This window comes from Chrysoperla carnea, assembly GCF_905475395.1.
Source record: "Chrysoperla carnea chromosome X unlocalized genomic scaffold, inChrCarn1.1 SUPER_X_unloc_2, whole genome shotgun sequence".
Classification (NCBI taxonomy): domain Eukaryota; kingdom Metazoa; phylum Arthropoda; class Insecta; order Neuroptera; family Chrysopidae; genus Chrysoperla; species Chrysoperla carnea.
The window spans coordinates 151,326-170,559 of record NW_025408145.1 but is presented as its reverse complement, the minus strand read 5'-3'; the positions used below and the strand labels follow the sequence as shown (position 1 = coordinate 170,559).

General features: G+C 27.6%; 1 non-coding gene across 1 annotated transcript; it reads right to left on the bottom strand.

The window, feature by feature from the left end:
* Window positions 1-17,762: 17,762 nt before the first annotated feature.
* LOC123304093 lies at window positions 17,763-17,881 on the bottom strand. Its single transcript, XR_006536145.1, has one exon. It is a non-coding gene; the product is annotated as a 5S ribosomal RNA (ribosomal RNA).
* Between the last annotated feature and the right edge of the window lie 1,353 nt (window positions 17,882-19,234).

The window sequence follows — 19,234 nt, the reverse complement described above, 5'->3', positions numbered from 1 at the left end:
AATAATAAATGAAAATTTTTACAAATATATATTTTTCATAAATATCATTAATATTAAAGTATATTATTAAAATTTTCAATGAAGTAATCAATTTAAATATATACTTATTTATTATACCATATATTTTAAATAAAAATGCAACCGCACACAGTATTCTCAAGTGGCCACCCATCCGTGGTACTGACTGTGGCAAATGTTTCTAAACTATTATTTTATAAAATATTTATACAAAAAATAATTTACTCTTATCAAATATTAATTTGTGGCCTGTATTAAGGCCTATGTTATTTTCATTTTTTAGCAAAAATAATGAAATATTTCAATATATTATTAAAGTAACAGATCATTTCTTTTTTGGTGCTGCTTTTTTAATTTTTGTAGGAGATGATTTGGCAACAGAAGCTTTCTTAGCTTTTGGTGCTTTCGGTTTACGAGCAGGGCTACTTTTGGCAGCGGATTTTGTACTTTTTGCTGGTTTTGCTTTAACTGGTGCTTTTTTTGATGCCGCTGATGATTTTGCAGTAACTTTTTTAGCAGCAGTTGATGATGATGGAGTCGCTTTTTTTGCTTTAGGCTTTTTGGCTGCCAATGATGTAGTTGTGGCTTTCTTTTCTTTTGGTGCCCGTTTACTTTTAGCACTCTTTGCTGAACCTTTTGCTCCACTTTCTATTTTGGATACTTTTGATTTAGCTGAAGAATTAGATGAAGCGGAAGCAGCCAATTTGAATGAACCAGATGCACCTTTACCTTTAGTTTGTACCAAGGCTCCCTCAGTTACAGCAGCTTTTAAATATTTTTTAATAAATGGTGAAATTTTATCAGAATCCACTTTATAATTTGCAGCTAAATATTTTTTAATTGCTTGTAATGATGAACCACCACGTTCTTTTAAATTTTTAATTGCGTTAACAACCATTTCTGATGTACGTGGATGTGTTGGTTTTGAATGTTGTTTTGTACGTTTAGCACCAGAAGCTGTTGCTTTTTTTGTTGGTGTTGTAGAAGCAGCAGTAACCGCAGTTGCTGCAACAGCTGTAGAATTTTCTTCGGCCATATTTTTTTACTTTATAAAAATAATGTATTTATTATAAATATTTAAATGATAAAATATAATAATTCTATCAAATAAAAAATAAAGGTTTTCAATTATATCATTATTCACAATAATATAAGTCCCTATGTAAGTCAAAGTACCATGTAGAAAACACATAAAAATTAAATAGTATTTCTAATTTACTGTCGTAGTAAACATGATTTATTTTTTCAATTTCTATAATATATAAAATAATAAATTATAAATTTAATAATAATATTTATTTTATAAATTAAAATATATTTAATTTTTTTATTAACAATTATTAATAAACATAGTTTAATATTAATTATTTCAATCATACAAAACAATAATATTTTTAAGGTAAACTTAAAAAGTATATATTTTTATTTTTTATTTAATATCGATTTATTATAAATTATTAGTATATAAATAATTAAAAAATTTAATATATAAATATATATATTATAGTATAAGATTTCATTTTTAGAAAAACTTTTTTTGTCAATAATGAAAACGTATTATTATGAAATGTGTTAATCGAACATTGACAAAATATATTTCATTAGAAAATACTTTTATTTATGCATTAATATCAATAATTAACTATTAAATTAATTTTTTCATAATTATATAAAGAAATTTTATACTGATATAAGTATTTATATATTATAATATTTATTTTAAATATAAAAAAATTTATGACAAAATATATTATTAGAGTATTTGTTGAGATTAATATAAGATTATTTTAAATAAGAATTAATTTATATAATTATTAAAATATTATTAATTTTATGTTATGTAATTTTAATAAAAATAAATAATAATAATAATAAATATACAAATTTTTTAACAATTTAAATTTTATATGATCTAAATAATTTTGTTAAGTACGATATGAGAAATCATTGTAAGCTTCGTTAAGAAACTTTGTAATATAAAATAATAATAATAATATTAAATATATAAATAAATAAAATAAATTTGATATATATTTTTAGTTCATTCTGTGTATAAATCAAAGGATACCGAATAATTGGTAACGGATGCGATATATTATAGTATCGAGTATTAAAACATAATATATAAATTTATCTTGTTATTCAAATTTTTTGTTACTTAACTTATGTATTTAGAAAATTTATAATATTATTTATATAATTGACATAAAATCTTATAAATTGAAATTTTATTAATATGTATCAAAAGAAGAGAGTAACGTATTGATATAATATCAAAGGATACTGATTATTTAAATAACGAATACGTCATATATTGTTTGTGTAACGAAGTTCACTTGGCCATCTAGTTTAAAATAACATTTTCAATAGAAAGTTTATATGCTTTTTTTTTTTTTTTTTCTTTAATTATTAAAAAAATAAATTGAAATTTAATTCAATCAAATTTTATAATAATTTTAAAAAAATTTTTCTTTTTAAAAAATATTTTGTGATGTTGTGATAATATGTATTAATACAAGTGCATCCTGATACTTTTATCTCTAGTAAAGGTATGAGTATCATGAACAGTTTTGTTATCTAATGATATTATTTTGATAATATTTTGTGTATATTCTTATAATATTTTGTCTAAATATCATCATAATACAATATTATTTTGATAATATTTTATGAATATTCTTATAATATGTTACCTAAATGTCATCATAATATGATGAATTATTTCCATAATAACATATAAAAAAAGAAAAAAAAAAAAGAATCATTAATTTATAATTATTTAAATTGATTCTTTAAAAAAATATTATAATATATTATTTATAAAAATAATTTTTACTCTTATTTTAAATAAATTTGTGGCCTTTTATTAAAAGGCCTATGATCGATGTATTATTATTATAAAAATTAATGCAATGTTTTTAATTTATGCTTTCTTTTCAGTTTTCTTTGGTAATAACACTGCTTGAATGTTTGGTAATACACCACCTTGAGCAATTGTTACACCAGATAATAATTTATTTAATTCTTCATCATTACGAATTGCCAATTGTAAATGACGTGGAATGATACGTGTTTTTTTGTTATCACGGGCAGCATTACCAGCTAACTCGAGAACTTCTGCAGCCAAATATTCCATAACAGCAGCCAAATATACTGGGGCACCAGCACCTACTCGTTCAGCATAATTTCCTTTTCGTAATAATCTGTGAATTCTTCCAACAGGAAATTGTAATCCTGCTCGGCTTGATCTTGACTTTGCCTTTCCCTTTACTTTACCACCTTTACCTCGTCCAGACATAGCGAATAAATTTATTTAATTAATATTTTTTTTTGTAAATATAATCACACAGATGTGTACGTTACGGGGATTGTAACATAAATGTTTAAAATGTTATTTGGGTATTTTAATTTATAATATTTATAAAATATAAAACTTTAAAAATAAACCAATCACCTTATAGTATTATTTTCAGCCAATCAGAGAGTAGTATTCATTTTTATTGTTATATCCATCTTCGCGTATATAATACGCTAGTTGTATACACGACACGCTCATACATATACTGACTGGTGTTCTGTAACTATCTGTGTATATTAATTGTTTGTAACAATGCCACCAAAAACAAGTGGAAAAGCAGCAAAAAAAGCTGGCAAAGCTCAAAAAAATATATCAAAGAGTGATAAGAAAAAGAAGAGGAAGCGCAAGGAATCATATGCAATTTACATTTACAAAGTATTAAAACAAGTGCATCCTGATACTGGTATCTCTAGTAAAGCTATGAGTATCATGAACAGTTTTGTTAATGATATTTTTGAACGTATTGCTGCTGAAGCATCACGTTTAGCACATTATAATAAACGTTCAACAATCACAAGTCGGGAAATTCAAACCGCAGTTCGATTATTATTACCTGGTGAATTGGCAAAGCACGCTGTTAGTGAAGGTACTAAAGCTGTTACAAAATATACAAGTTCAAAATAAATAAATCGAAAATATTATTTAATTGATAACATAAAAATACATCAACATATAAAAACGGCTCTCTTTTTAAGAGAGCCATCAAATTTTTTAAATAAGAGTAAATTATTTTTATATATACAAAAAAATAAAATAAACAATTATTAATATCATATTTAATATAAAATTTTATATATTAATAGCTTGAATATATCTATTATTAGTATATCAATATTATTAATTTTAAATATAATAAAGGATATCGCGGAATATATATCGTAAATCAGTGTAATGCAAATGCATTACATTACCTTTATTATTTTCATTTTACATTTACTACTTGTTTATGTACGCTTATAATTATTAGAAAAATATTTTTAATAATTTTAAAAAATAAATGAAATAATAAAAATTTAATAATAAATTATTTATTGAAAGTATAAAAAATGGTATAGCAAAATCTTTATTTTCTTTGATTAAGGCGAAATGTTTTATTAGTTATAAATTCGATAATCTCCTATCGATACTTGTTACTCTTAACTTGTATATATAAAAAATATAATAGTATATTAATTTATAATAAAATTTTTTCAAAAATTCAATAAGTTATTGTAAAATAAAATAGATAATATACAAATTATAATTTATTATTGCAGATATATTACAATAAAAAAAAAAAATAAATAAAAATATTTGGTAATGTATGTTATAAACAAAATAATTTGTTGTAAACAAATTATATAATATGTTATATTTATTAACAAATTTATTTACTCTTATATAAATAAAATTAGTGGCTTCCCAAAAAGGAAAGCCTGTTTAAATTTATCGGATGTATTAAATATTCTTTAATAAATTTACTAAATATTTTAAGTAAATTATTATATTTTCTTAACCTCCAAAACCATACAAAGTACGACCTTGTCGTTTTAATGCATATACAACATCCATAGCTGTAACTGTTTTACGTTTTGCGTGTTCAGTATATGTAACAGCATCCCGAATAACATTTTCAAGGAATACTTTAAGTACACCACGTGTTTCTTCATAAATTAAACCAGAGATACGTTTTACTCCCCCTCGTCGTGCTAAACGACGAATTGCAGGTTTTGTAATACCTTGGATATTATCACGCAAAACTTTTCTATGACGTTTTGCACCCCCTTTTCCAAGACCCTTTCCACCTTTTCCTCTGCCAGTCATTTTAATAAAAAATTATTTACAATATTTTAACGAACGGATAACACGTGTGTTAACCTCACAAGTATTGTAATGTATGTGAGCGCCGGTACAATTGTGCCTTTTTATATAAAGCATTAAAGATTTTTTAAGCCACGCCTATACAATTTGATTAGTCCATACTCTGATAGCTATCCAATAGGATATGACAACAAAAATTTTGAAATTTCATATAAATATAAATACAACACATTTATTTCGCATTTAAACATTTGACTTTGTAGTATCAAATTGTCGAATATAATTTTTAAAATTGTGTGTTTTTTTGTAAAAACATTATTATTTGAAAATGGCTAGAACCAAGCAAACTGCACGTAAATCAACTGGTGGTAAAGCACCAAGAAAACAATTAGCAACGAAAGCTGCACGTAAAAGTGCACCAGCAACTGGTGGAGTAAAAAAACCACACAGATATCGTCCTGGTACAGTAGCTTTACGAGAAATTCGTCGTTATCAAAAAAGTACTGAATTGTTAATTCGTAAATTACCATTCCAACGTTTAGTACGTGAAATTGCACAAGATTTTAAAACCGATTTACGTTTCCAAAGTTCAGCTGTTATGGCATTACAAGAAGCTAGTGAAGCCTATTTAGTAGGTTTATTTGAAGATACCAATTTATGCGCAATTCATGCAAAGCGTGTTACAATTATACCTAAGGATATACAATTGGCAAGACGTATTCGTGGAGAACGTGCATAAGCGTTTTAAATGACAATTTAAAAAAAAAAAAACAAATAAGAAATATTTTCGGTCCTATATATAGGACCAACATATATTATTAAATAAGAGTATATTATTTTTATTAAAAAATATATATATATATATATATATATAAATTATTGAAATAAAATTAAACATTATTAAAATTTTGTTATAATTATAAGCGATTGCTATTTCTAAAAATAAATAAATTTCATAAAATTTATATTATTTTATATTCATTTGAAATATTAAAAAAACTTCTCGCTTTAAAGTAACCATGATATGAGTTATAAATGCAATAAAATTTTATACAAAAAATAATATTTATTTGTTGACGAATAATATAAAAGGTTTACATTTCTAAATAACATATATTTATATATGGTGTGTAAAAAAAAAGAAAAGAAGAAAAATAATATATATTTTTAATATAAAAAGGCAACCGCACACAGTGTTCCCAAGCGGTCACCCATCCAAGTACTGACTGTGCCCAATGTTGCTTAACTTCGGTGATCGGACGAGAACCAATTCAATTCGAAAACAACTTTATTTATTTAACAAAATACATAAAAATTTACAATATAAAAAAGTAAATAGATAACAAAACATAGTCTTAAATACAAAGGTTATTAGCAGAGTATGCTTTCATCCTTAGCTTACATATTTTTAGCAAAGAGCTTTAGATAATTGTATGTTTTTAGCATAGAAATGCAAATAAATGATTAATTCAGGGGATCAGTTGGGATTATTTTTAGCAGGAAAAGGAAGTGGAAAAACCTGTTTTTTATTTTTTGGGGAGTGGTATGGGAGATATATTTTATTTATTTATGATTGGTTATACATTGTAAATTATATTTGAAATACTAAAAAATAATGGTGGAGAAAATAAATGAAAGAAATAGAATGAAAATCAAAGAAAATTAAATGAATGTAGTAAAATGAAAATTAAATAAATGAAAATAACAAAATAAGAATCAAATAATAAAGCTAAAAACAGAAATAAAAGATAAAATAAATGAAGAGAAAAAATAAAATTTGCATTGCACTGTGCTGGGATTGAACTCTTAGTCTTTCGACTCCGAGTCCGTGACGCTAACCACTCAGCCATCTTGGCTGTTGTAGATACTTCTTTTTAAAAGTATTGTATCGCACTTTGTGTTGTTTAGTAAGTGAGATGTTTGAACTTATCGACGAGATGCTTTGTTAACCTACTGTTGTGTAGACTTTGACAGGCCAGTTTGTTTGTGAGTTGTGTAACGTGCTGTCTAATTGTAGGTAGGTTGGATTCCTTGTGTAGTATGTACGTTGATGTGTATCTGTCTTTGTTTAGTATTAGTCTCAGGCATCTGTTCTGTAGTCTCTGTATATGTAAGAGTGAAGTGTCAGAAATGTCACAACACCAGACAGGTGCGGAGTAGCTGATTAAGGGGCGTATAATCGCGGTGTACAACAGCTTTTTATTTTGGATGGTCATGGGGCTTTTTTTGTTAAGGAGTGGGTAAAGGGTTCGAATGGCAAGATTAACCTTTTCTGAGATTTGTTTCATATGCTGTTTGAAGTAGAGCTTCGAGTCTAGAGTTACTCCTAGGTATTTAACATTGTGTTTTGTGGGAATTTTTAAATTATTTATTATAAGTGGCGTTGTAATTTTTGTATTAGTGTATTTTCTTGCGAAGATTATATGCTCAGTTTTGCTTTCATTAAGTTTAATCTTCCATTCGTTGGTGAACTTTAGGATTTGGTAAAGATGGATCTGGGTTTGTGTTGTGGCCACCTGTGCGCTGAAGGAGGATGATAAGATGGCAGTGTCATCCGCATAGATGGCCATTTGGGTTTTTGGAAATCTAGGGATATCGTTTATGAAATAATTAAAGAGAACAGGTCCCAACACGCTTCCCTGTGGGACTCCAGCATTGGGCTTTTTGACTGCCGACAGTGCAGAGCCGATTCGGACCCTGAACTGGCGGTTTTTTAGATAACTGCTTATTAGCTCTATTAGATGATTCGGTAATCCAATTTTTATTAGTTTGTAGACTAGCCCATCCATCCAGACAGTGTCGAATGCCTTCTCAATATCCAAAAGGCACATGGACGTTACTTTATGTTTTAGAAATTCGTCTTTTATTGAGCAGGCAATTCTAGCCATCTGCATGGTTGTGCTATGTCCCGCTCTGAAACCGAACTGTTCGTCAATAATTATTTCATTCTGGTGTTCAAAGGATTTAATTTGAAGGAGGATTATTCTTTCCGCCAGTTTTGATAGTGCACTCAGTAGGCTTATCGGTCGATAGTTAACGGGGTTTGTTAAGTCTTTGTTGGGCTTGGGAATGGGCACGATGACTGATTGTTTCCACTGATCTGGAAAATATCCTGTGACGAGTATTGCGTTTAGAATATGCATCAATTGTATTATAGCTTTGTTTGTTAGATTTTTTATTATTTTGTTGTCTAGTCCGTCTAGTCCTGGGGTTTTATTGTTGGGTAGGGTTTTTATTATGGTTTTAATTTCTTTAGGAGAGGTTTGGATTCGGAATTTATCTTTGGGATCAAGTGAGGTGTGGTTATACTGGAATGATTTGAGTGTTGAGGTTACGGTTGTTTCGAGTGGAGAGTGGGTTGTGTTGGATTGGGTTGATTCAAGGATGGTTGCGATGACGTCGGCTTTTTGTTTGTTAGTGTAAAGCGTTTCGTTGTTATGGGTCAAAGCAGGGATGGGTTGTTTGGGTTTTTTAAGGATTTTGGTGATTTGCCAGAGGGTATTATCTTTTGGGGATATTTCTTTTAATTTATCATTCCAGTGGGAGTTACGGAGGGAACGGATCTTGTGTTTAATGGTTCGGTTGAGTCTGTTTAAGTCGTGCTTGATGTCAGGGTTTCTAGTATTTTGGTGTATTTTACGTAGTAGGTTTCGTTTGTGTATGAGTGCCTTTATTTCGTCAGTCAGTTGGTCTTTGTGTGGGTGGATTAATGTACGTTTTGTATGTTTTTGCTTCAGTTTGGTTAGTATATTTGTGTATTTTTTTAATTCATCGTCGATTGCTTGTGGTGACAAGATATTTTTATTAATGTTTATATTATTGTCCAAGTCACGCCTGAACATTTTCCAATCAGTGGATTTATAGGAGGTAATGTGTATTTTTTGGTATTCTTTATTTATGTTTTTTATTTGGAAGAGGATAGGGTTGTGATCAGAGGTAAGTGCAGGGGAGGATATGGGCCTAGAGATGTCTTGTATGTTTTTGTTGATTAGTATATCCACGTATGTCGGTGTCATATTGTTTGAGGGGAAGTGAGTCGGGTCAGTTGTGTGTTGGATAATGATGTTGTTAGTCGTTGAGTATGTGTAGAGTGTGAGTCCGTTAGAGTTGTTCGTGTGATTGTTCCATGTCGTATGTCGAGCGTTCAGGTCACCTACTATGAGTACCTTATCTCCGACTGACGTTAAGGTATCTAGGTCATGGTGGGTAAATTTATTGGATGGGCTGTTGTACACGGCAATTATGTGCATTTTGTTTTGGAGTTGTATACATATTGTTTCCATAGAAACTTTGTTTTTTAATTGTTTTTGTTTAAAAGGTATACAGTTTTTTATAATGATTGCTACTCCACCCCCGCGGGCGGTGCGATCATTTCGAAGGATTTGATAGTTATTCAGTCTTAGTTTGTCGTCCTTTGTCATTTTTGTTTCGTTAATTAGTGCTATGTCTAAGTCAAGTTGTTGTAGATATATTCTGAGTTCGGATAGTTTTGGTTTTAGTCCGTTAGCGTTCCAGGTCATTAGTTTAATGGTCATGTCTATTTAAAATTGGCCTGACAAAAGTTGTAAAATATTTTGAATTTTTCTAATTCGCTGTTACAGCTTTTGAGTAGCTGATTTAGCTGTTTAACAGCGTTAAACATTTTGTCTACGTTTATTAATTGACTGAGTTCATCCATCTCACTTACCAGGCCGGTGAATGCCGTATTGCTGGATGCTTTTTGTTGAGTGTTTGGTTGAGAAGATCGGGACGGTTGTGGTGGTATTTGCGGCATTGCCATGGGGTTTCCTCTGGCCCATGCGTTGCTGGAGGGTGCGGGGGCTGGTACGAACTTTGGTGCGATTGGCGCTCTGTTAGGTATAGTTTGGCGTCTTTTGTGTATATATTCAATCTTTTTAATATATTCAACGCATTTGGTGGAATTTGCGGGATGGTTTTCACCGCAATTGGCGCATTTCAATTTTGTAAGATTGGCATCCAAGCGGACTGGGAATTTTTGGCAGTCTTTGGTCCAATGTTCTTCGGCACATTTGAGGCATTTTGGTGTTGCCCGGCAATTGCTAGTGGCATGTGACCACTGCTGGCATCGGTGGCATTGTATAATTCTTTTACTATTGTAGTGTATTTGCCAGTCAATTTTCACGTTGTAAACATATTTTATTGTTTTTTGTAAAAATTTAATGTTTATCGTGTGATCCATCACTACGAGGAAGAGTGGTCTTCTGGTATTTTTCATTTTGAATACGTTTAGGACATTTACTTTGTAACTTTCCTCAATATCCAATTTTATGTCATCGGTGCTGACATCTCCAGGTAAGCCACCGAGCACAAAGGCGTGATGTCTTTCCTCTTTAGTCGTGTAGGTATGATATTGGTGGACCTCAGTTTGAGCTAGTTTAAGCAGGTAGTTTTCGTACTCGTTTTTGTTGTGTATGAAAAGATTGGTATTGGTTTTTCCGTATTTAAGATGGAAACCATTTTTAATATCTTTTCTAAGCTCTTCAATTAGTTTTCTATGGTCTTTCACAGTCGTGTGAAAGACTATTGGCGGTGGTTGTTTAGTTTTTGTGGTTTCGTTTGAAATTTCACCTGGTTCAGGAGCGTCGTCGTCATCGGTGTTGTTTTCATGCTGTGCCGTGTTTGCTCTTGATGTGCCTGGTGTAGGTTGTAGTGTTTGATACCTGTTGCTAACCGGCACATTATATTGTTCTTCTGTTTCATTGAAACAGCCGGACAACAGATTCTTTGACTCGGTTTGGTTTGCAGCCATTTTGTTTATTTCAGGGTTTGAGCCTGTATTTTGATTGGCGTCATCAGTAGTTGGCACGCTACTGCCTTTTTCCTCAGTTGTTTGGTTGTCTGTTACTTGTACTAGAAGCACTTTTGGTGGTATAGGGGTACGGGCTGGCCGCCCCCTTCTTTTTTTTGTTTGGGTACGCACCTGGTCGTTTATGTTAAAACTGATTTTTGTTCAAGATGGTTGAATGTCAATCACTTTTGTATTAAATTTTTAATTTAAAGATTAAATTGATTACTTATTACATTCACTAATGATTTATTTGGTCACTTATAAACAAATGAACGTTCAAACACATATATAAAAGTTTTTGATAAATTTTTAAAGTTTTTATTACACTAATAGTCGCACTGTATGGAACACACATCCGTTCAGTACGATAGATTAGTTAAGTATGGACGAGAACCGGTGTTTTCAACGTGGTATGGCTGTTGCCAGTAATAAATGAAAATTTTTACAAATATATATTTTTCATAAATATCATTAATATTAAAGTATATTATTAAAATTTTCAATGAAGTAATCAATTTAAATATATACTTATTTATTATACCATATATTTTAAATAAAAATGCAACCGCACACAGTATTCTCAAGTGGCCACCCATCCGTGGTACTGACTGTGGCAAATGTTTCTAAACTATTATTTTATAAAATATTTATACAAAAAATAATTTACTCTTATCAAATATTAATTTGTGGCCTGTATTAAGGCCTATGTTATTTTCATTTTTTAGCAAAAATAATGAAATATTTCAATATATTATTAAAGTAACAGATCATTTCTTTTTTGGTGCTGCTTTTTTAATTTTTGTAGGAGATGATTTGGCAACAGAAGCTTTCTTAGCTTTTGGTGCTTTCGGTTTACGAGCAGGGCTACTTTTGGCAGCGGATTTTGTACTTTTTGCTGGTTTTGCTTTAACTGGTGCTTTTTTTGATGCCGCTGATGATTTTGCAGTAACTTTTTTAGCAGCAGTTGATGATGATGGAGTCGCTTTTTTTGCTTTAGGCTTTTTGGCTGCCAATGATGTAGTTGTGGCTTTCTTTTCTTTTGGTGCCCGTTTACTTTTAGCACTCTTTGCTGAACCTTTTGCTCCACTTTCTTTTTTGGATACTTTTGATTTAGCTGAAGAATTAGATGAAGCGGAAGCAGCCAATTTGAATGAACCAGATGCACCTTTACCTTTAGTTTGTACCAAGGCTCCCTCAGTTACAGCAGCTTTTAAATATTTTTTAATAAATGGTGAAATTTTATCAGAATCCACTTTATAATTTGCAGCTAAATATTTTTTAATTGCTTGTAATGATGAACCACCACGTTCTTTTAAATTTTTAATTGCGTTAACAACCATTTCTGATGTACGTGGATGTGTTGGTTTTGAATGTTGTTTTGTACGTTTAGCACCAGAAGCTGTTGCTTTTTTTGTTGGTGTTGTAGAAGCAGCAGTAACCGCAGTTGCTGCAACAGCTGTAGAATTTTCTTCGGCCATATTTTTTTACTTTATAAAAATAATGTATTTATTATAAATATTTAAATGATAAAATATAATAATTCTATCAAATAAAAAATAAAGGTTTTCAATTATATCATTATTCACAATAATATAAGTCCCTATGTAAGTCAAAGTACCATGTAGAAAACACATAAAAATTAAATAGTATTTCTAATTTACTGTCGTAGTAAACATGATTTATTTTTTCAATTTCTATAATATATAAAATAATAAATTATAAATTTAATAATAATATTTATTTTATAAATTAAAATATATTTAATTTTTTTATTAACAATTATTAATAAACATAGTTTAATATTAATTATTTCAATCATACAAAACAATAATATTTTTAAGGTAAACTTAAAAAGTATATATTTTTATTTTTTATTTAATATCGATTTATTATAAATTATTAGTATATAAATAATTAAAAAATTTAATATATAAATATATATATTATAGTATAAGATTTCATTTTTAGAAAAACTTTTTTTGTCAATAATGAAAACGTATTATTATGAAATGTGTTAATCGAACATTGACAAAATATATTTCATTAGAAAATACTTTTATTTATGCATTAATATCAATAATTAACTATTAAATTAATTTTTTCATAATTATATAAAGAAATTTTATACTGATATAAGTATTTATATATTATAATATTTATTTTAAATATAAAAAAATTTATGACAAAATATATTATTAGAGTATTTGTTGAGATTAATATAAGATTATTTTAAATAAGAATTAATTTATATAATTATTAAAATATTATTAATTTTATGTTATGTAATTTTAATAAAAATAAATAATAATAATAATAAATATACAAATTTTTTAACAATTTAAATTTTATATGATCTAAATAATTTTGTTAAGTACGATATGAGAAATCATTGTAAGCTTCGTTAAGAAACTTTGTAATATAAAATAATAATAATAATATTAAATATATAAATAAATAAAATAAATTTGATATATATTTTTAGTTCATTCTGTGTATAAATCAAAGGATACCGAATAATTGGTAACGGATGCGATATATTATAGTATCGAGTATTAAAACATAATATATAAATTTATCTTGTTATTCAAATTTTTTGTTACTTAACTTATGTATTTAGAAAATTTATAATATTATTTATATAATTGACATAAAATCTTATAAATTGAAATTTTATTAATATGTATCAAAAGAAGAGAGTAACGTATTGATATAATATCAAAGGATACTGATTATTTAAATAACGAATACGTCATATATTGTTTGTGTAACGAAGTTCACTTGGCCATCTAGTTTAAAATAACATTTTCAATAGAAAGTTTATATGCTTTTTTTTTTTTTTTTCTTTAATTATTAAAAAAATAAATTGAAATTTAATTCAATCAAATTTTATAATAATTTTAAAAAAATTTTTCCTTTTAAAAAATATTTTGTGATGTTGTGATAATATGTATTAATACAAGTGCATCCTGATACTTTTATCTCTAGTAAAGGTATGAGTATCATGAACAGTTTTGTTATCTAATGATATTATTTTGATAATATTTTGTGTATATTCTTATAATATTTTGTCTAAATATCATCATAATACAATATTATTTTGATAATATTTTATGAATATTCTTATAATATGTTACCTAAATGTCATCATAATATGATGAATTATTTCCATAATAACATATAAAAAAAGAAAAAAAAAAAAGAATCATTAATTTATAATTATTTAAATTGATTCTTTAAAAAAATATTATAATATATTATTTATAAAAATAATTTTTACTCTTATTTTAAATAAATTTGTGGCCTTTTATTAAAAGGCCTATGATCGATGTATTATTATTATAAAAATTAATGCAATGTTTTTAATTTATGCTTTCTTTTCAGTTTTCTTTGGTAATAACACTGCTTGAATGTTTGGTAATACACCACCTTGAGCAATTGTTACACCAGATAATAATTTATTTAATTCTTCATCATTACGAATTGCCAATTGTAAATGACGTGGAATGATACGTGTTTTTTTGTTATCACGGGCAGCATTACCAGCTAACTCGAGAACTTCTGCAGCCAAATATTCCATAACAGCAGCCAAATATACTGGGGCACCAGCACCTACTCGTTCAGCATAATTTCCTTTTCGTAATAATCTGTGAATTCTTCCAACAGGAAATTGTAATCCTGCTCGGCTTGATCTTGACTTTGCCTTTCCCTTTACTTTACCACCTTTACCTCGTCCAGACATAGCGAATAAATTTATTTAATTAATACTTTTTTTTGTAAATATAATCACACAGATGTGTACGTTACGGGGATTGTAACATAAATGTTTAAAATGTTATTTGGGTATTTTAATTTATAATATTTATAAAATATAAAACTTTAAAAATAAACCAATCACCTTATAGTATTATTTTCAGCCAATCAGAGAGTAGTATTCATTTTTATTGTTATATCCATCTTCGCGTATATAATACGCTAGTTGTATACACGACACGCTCATACATATACTGACTGGTGTTCTGTAACTATCTGTGTATATTAATTGTTTGTAACAATGCCACCAAAAACAAGTGGAAAAGCAGCAAAAAAAGCTGGCAAAGCTCAAAAAAATATATCAAAGAGTGATAAGAAAAAGAAGAGGAAGCGCAAGGAATCATATGCAATTTACATTTACAAAGTATTAAAACAAGTGCATCCTGATACTGGTATCTCTAGTAAAGCTATGAGTATCATGAACAGTTTTGTTAATGATATTTTTGAACGTATTGCTGCTGAAGCATCACGTTTAGCACATTATAATAAACGTTCAACAATCACAAGTCGGGAAATTCAAACCGCAGTTCGATTATTATTACCTGGTGAATTGGCAAAGCACGCTGTTAGTGAAGGTACTAAAGCTGTTACAAAATATACAAGTTCAAAATAAATAAATCGAAAATATTATTTAATTGATAACATAAAAATACATCAACATATAAAAACGGCTCTCTTTTTAAGAGAGCCATCAAATTTTTTAAATAAGAGTAAATTATTTTTATATATACAAAAAAATAAAATAAACAATTATTAATATCATATTTAATATAAAATTTTATATATTAATAGCTTGAATATATCTATTATTAGTATATCAATATTATTAATTTTAAATATAATAAAGGATATCGCGGAATATATATCGTAAATCAGTGTAATGCAAATGCATTACATTACCTTTATTATTTTCATTTTACATTTACTACTTGTTTATGTACGCTTATAATTATTAGAAAAATATTTTTAATAATTTTAAAAAATAAATGAAATAATAAAAATTTAATAATAAATTATTTATTGAAAGTATAAAAAATGGTATAGCAAAATCTTTATTTTCTTTGATTAAGGCGAAATGTTTTATTAGTTATAAATTCGATAATCTCCTATCGATACTTGTTACTCTTAACTTGTATATATAAAAAATATAATAGTATATTAATTTATAATAAAATTTTTTCAAAAATTCAATAAGTTATTGTAAAATAAAATAGATAATATACAAATTATAATTTATTATTGCAGATATATTACAATAAAAAAAAAAAATAAATAAAAATATTTGGTAATGTATGTTATAAACAAAATAATTTGTTGTAAACAAATTATATAATATGTTATATTTATTAACAAATTTATTTACTCTTATATAAATAAAATTAGTGGCTTCCCAAAAAGGAAAGCCTGTTTAAATTTATCGGATGTATTAAATATTCTTTAATAAATTTACTAAATATTTTAAGTAAATTATTATATTTTCTTAACCTCCAAAACCATACAAAGTACGACCTTGTCGTTTTAATGCATATACAACATCCATAGCTGTAACTGTTTTACGTTTTGCGTGTTCAGTATATGTAACAGCATCCCGAATAACATTTTCAAGGAATACTTTAAGTACACCACGTGTTTCTTCATAAATTAAACCAGAGATACGTTTTACTCCACCTCGTCGTGCTAAACGACGAATTGCAGGTTTTGTAATACCTTGGATATTATCACGCAAAACTTTTCTATGACGTTTTGCACCCCCTTTTCCAAGACCCTTTCCACCTTTTCCTCTGCCAGTCATTTTAATAAAAAATTATTTACAATATTTTAACGAACGGATAACACGTGTGTTAACCTCACAAGTATTGTAATGTATGTGAGCGCCGGTACAATTGTGCCTTTTTATATAAAGCATTAAAGATTTTTTAAGCCACGCCTATACAATTTGATTAGTCCATACTCTGATAGCTATCCAATAGGATATGACAACAAAAATTTTGAAATTTCATATAAATATAAATACAACACATTTATTTCGCATTTAAACATTTGACTTTGTAGTATCAAATTGTCGAATATAATTTTTAAAATTGTGTGTTTTTTTGTAAAAACATTATTATTTGAAAATGGCTAGAACCAAGCAAACTGCACGTAAATCAACTGGTGGTAAAGCACCAAGAAAACAATTAGCAACGAAAGCTGCACGTAAAAGTGCACCAGCAACTGGTGGAGTAAAAAAACCACACAGATATCGTCCTGGTACAGTAGCTTTACGAGAAATTCGTCGTTATCAAAAAAGTACTGAATTGTTAATTCGTAAATTACCATTCCAACGTTTAGTACGTGAAATTGCACAAGATTTTAAAACCGATTTACGTTTCCAAAGTTCAGCTGTTATGGCATTACAAGAAGCTAGTGAAGCCTATTTAGTAGGTTTATTTGAAGATACCAATTTATGCGCAATTCATGCAAAGCGTGTTACAATTATGCCTAAGGATATACAATTGGCAAGACGTATTCGTGGAGAACGTGCATAAGCGTTTTAAATGACAATTTAAAAAAAAAAAAACAAATAAGAAATATTTTCGGTCCTATATATAGGACCAACATATATTATTAAATAAGAGTATATTATTTTTATTAAAAAATATATATATATATATATATATATAAATTATTGAAATAAAATTAAACATTATTAAAATTTTGTTATAATTATAAGCGATTGCTATTTCTAAAAATAAATAAATTTCATAAAATTTATATTATTTTATATTCATTTGAAATATTAAAAAAACTTCTCGCTTTAAAGTAACCATGATATGAGTTATAAATGCAATAAAATTTTATACAAAAAATAATATTTATTTGTTGACGAATAATATAAAAGGTTTACATTTCTAAATAACATATATTTATATATGGTGTGTAAAAAAAAAGAAAAGAAGAAAAATAATATATATTTTTAATATAAAAAGGCAACCGCACACAGTGTTCCCAAGCGGTCACCCATCCAAGTACTGACTGTGCCCAATGTTGCTTAACTTCGGTGATCGGACGAGAACCGGTGTTTTCAACGTGGTATGGCTGTTGCCAGTAATAAATGAAAATTTTTACAAATATATATTTTTCATAAATATCATTAATATTAAAGTATATTATTAAAATTTTCAATGAAGTAATCAATTTAAATATATACTTATTTATTATACCATATATTTTAAATAAAAATGCAACCGCACACAGTATTCTCAAGTGGCCACCCATCCGTGGTACTGACTGTGGCAAATGTTTCTAAACTATTATTTTATAAAATATTTATACAAAAAATAATTTACTCTTATCAAATATTAATTTGTGGCCTGTATTAAGGCCTATGTTATTTTCATTTTTTAGCAAAAATAATGATATATTTCAATATATTATTAAAGTAACAGATCATTTCTTTTTTGGTGCTGCTTTTTTAATTTTTGTAGGAGATGATTTGGCAACAGAAGCTTTCTTAGCTTTTGGTGCTTTCGGTTTACGAGCAGGGCTACTTTTGGCAGCGGATTTTGTACTTTTTGCTGGTTTTGCTTTAACTGGTGCTTTTTTTGATGCCGCTGATGATTTTGCAGTAACTTTTTTAGCAGCAGTTGATGATGATGGAGTCGCTTTTTTTGCTTTAGGCTTTTTGGCTGCCAATGATGTAGTTGTGGCTTTCTTTTCTTTTGGTGCCCGTTTACTTTTAGCACTCTTTGCTGAACCTTTTGCTCCACTTTCTTTTTTGGATACTTTTGATTTAGCTGAAGAATTAGATGAAGCGGAAGCAGCCAATTTGAATGAACCAGATGCACCTTTACCTTTAGTTTGTACCAAGGCTCCCTCAGTTACAGCAGCTTTTAAATATTTTTTAATAAATGGTGAAATTTTATCAGAATCCACTTTATAATTTGCAGCTAAATATTTTTTAATTGCTTGTAATGATGAACCACCACGTTCTTTTAAATTTTTAATTGCGTTAACAACCATTTCTGATGTACGTGGATGTGTTGGTTTTGAATGTTGTTTTGTACGTTTAGCACCAGAAGCTGTTGCTTTTTTTGTTGGTGTTGTAGAAGCAGCAGTAACCGCAGTTGCTGCAACAGCTGTAGAATTTTCTTCGGCCATATTTTTTTACTTTATAAAAATAATGTATTTATTATAAATATTTAAATGATAAAATATAATAATTCTATCAAATAAAAAATAAAGGTTTTCAATTATATCATTATTCACAATAATATAAGTCCCTATGTAAGTCAAAGTACCATGTAGAAAACACATAAAAATTAAATAGTATTTCTAATTTACTGTCGTAGTAAACATGATTTATTTTTTCAATTTCTATAATATATAAAATAATAAATTATAAATTTAATAATAATATTTATTTTATAAATTAAAATATATTTAATTTTTTTATTAAC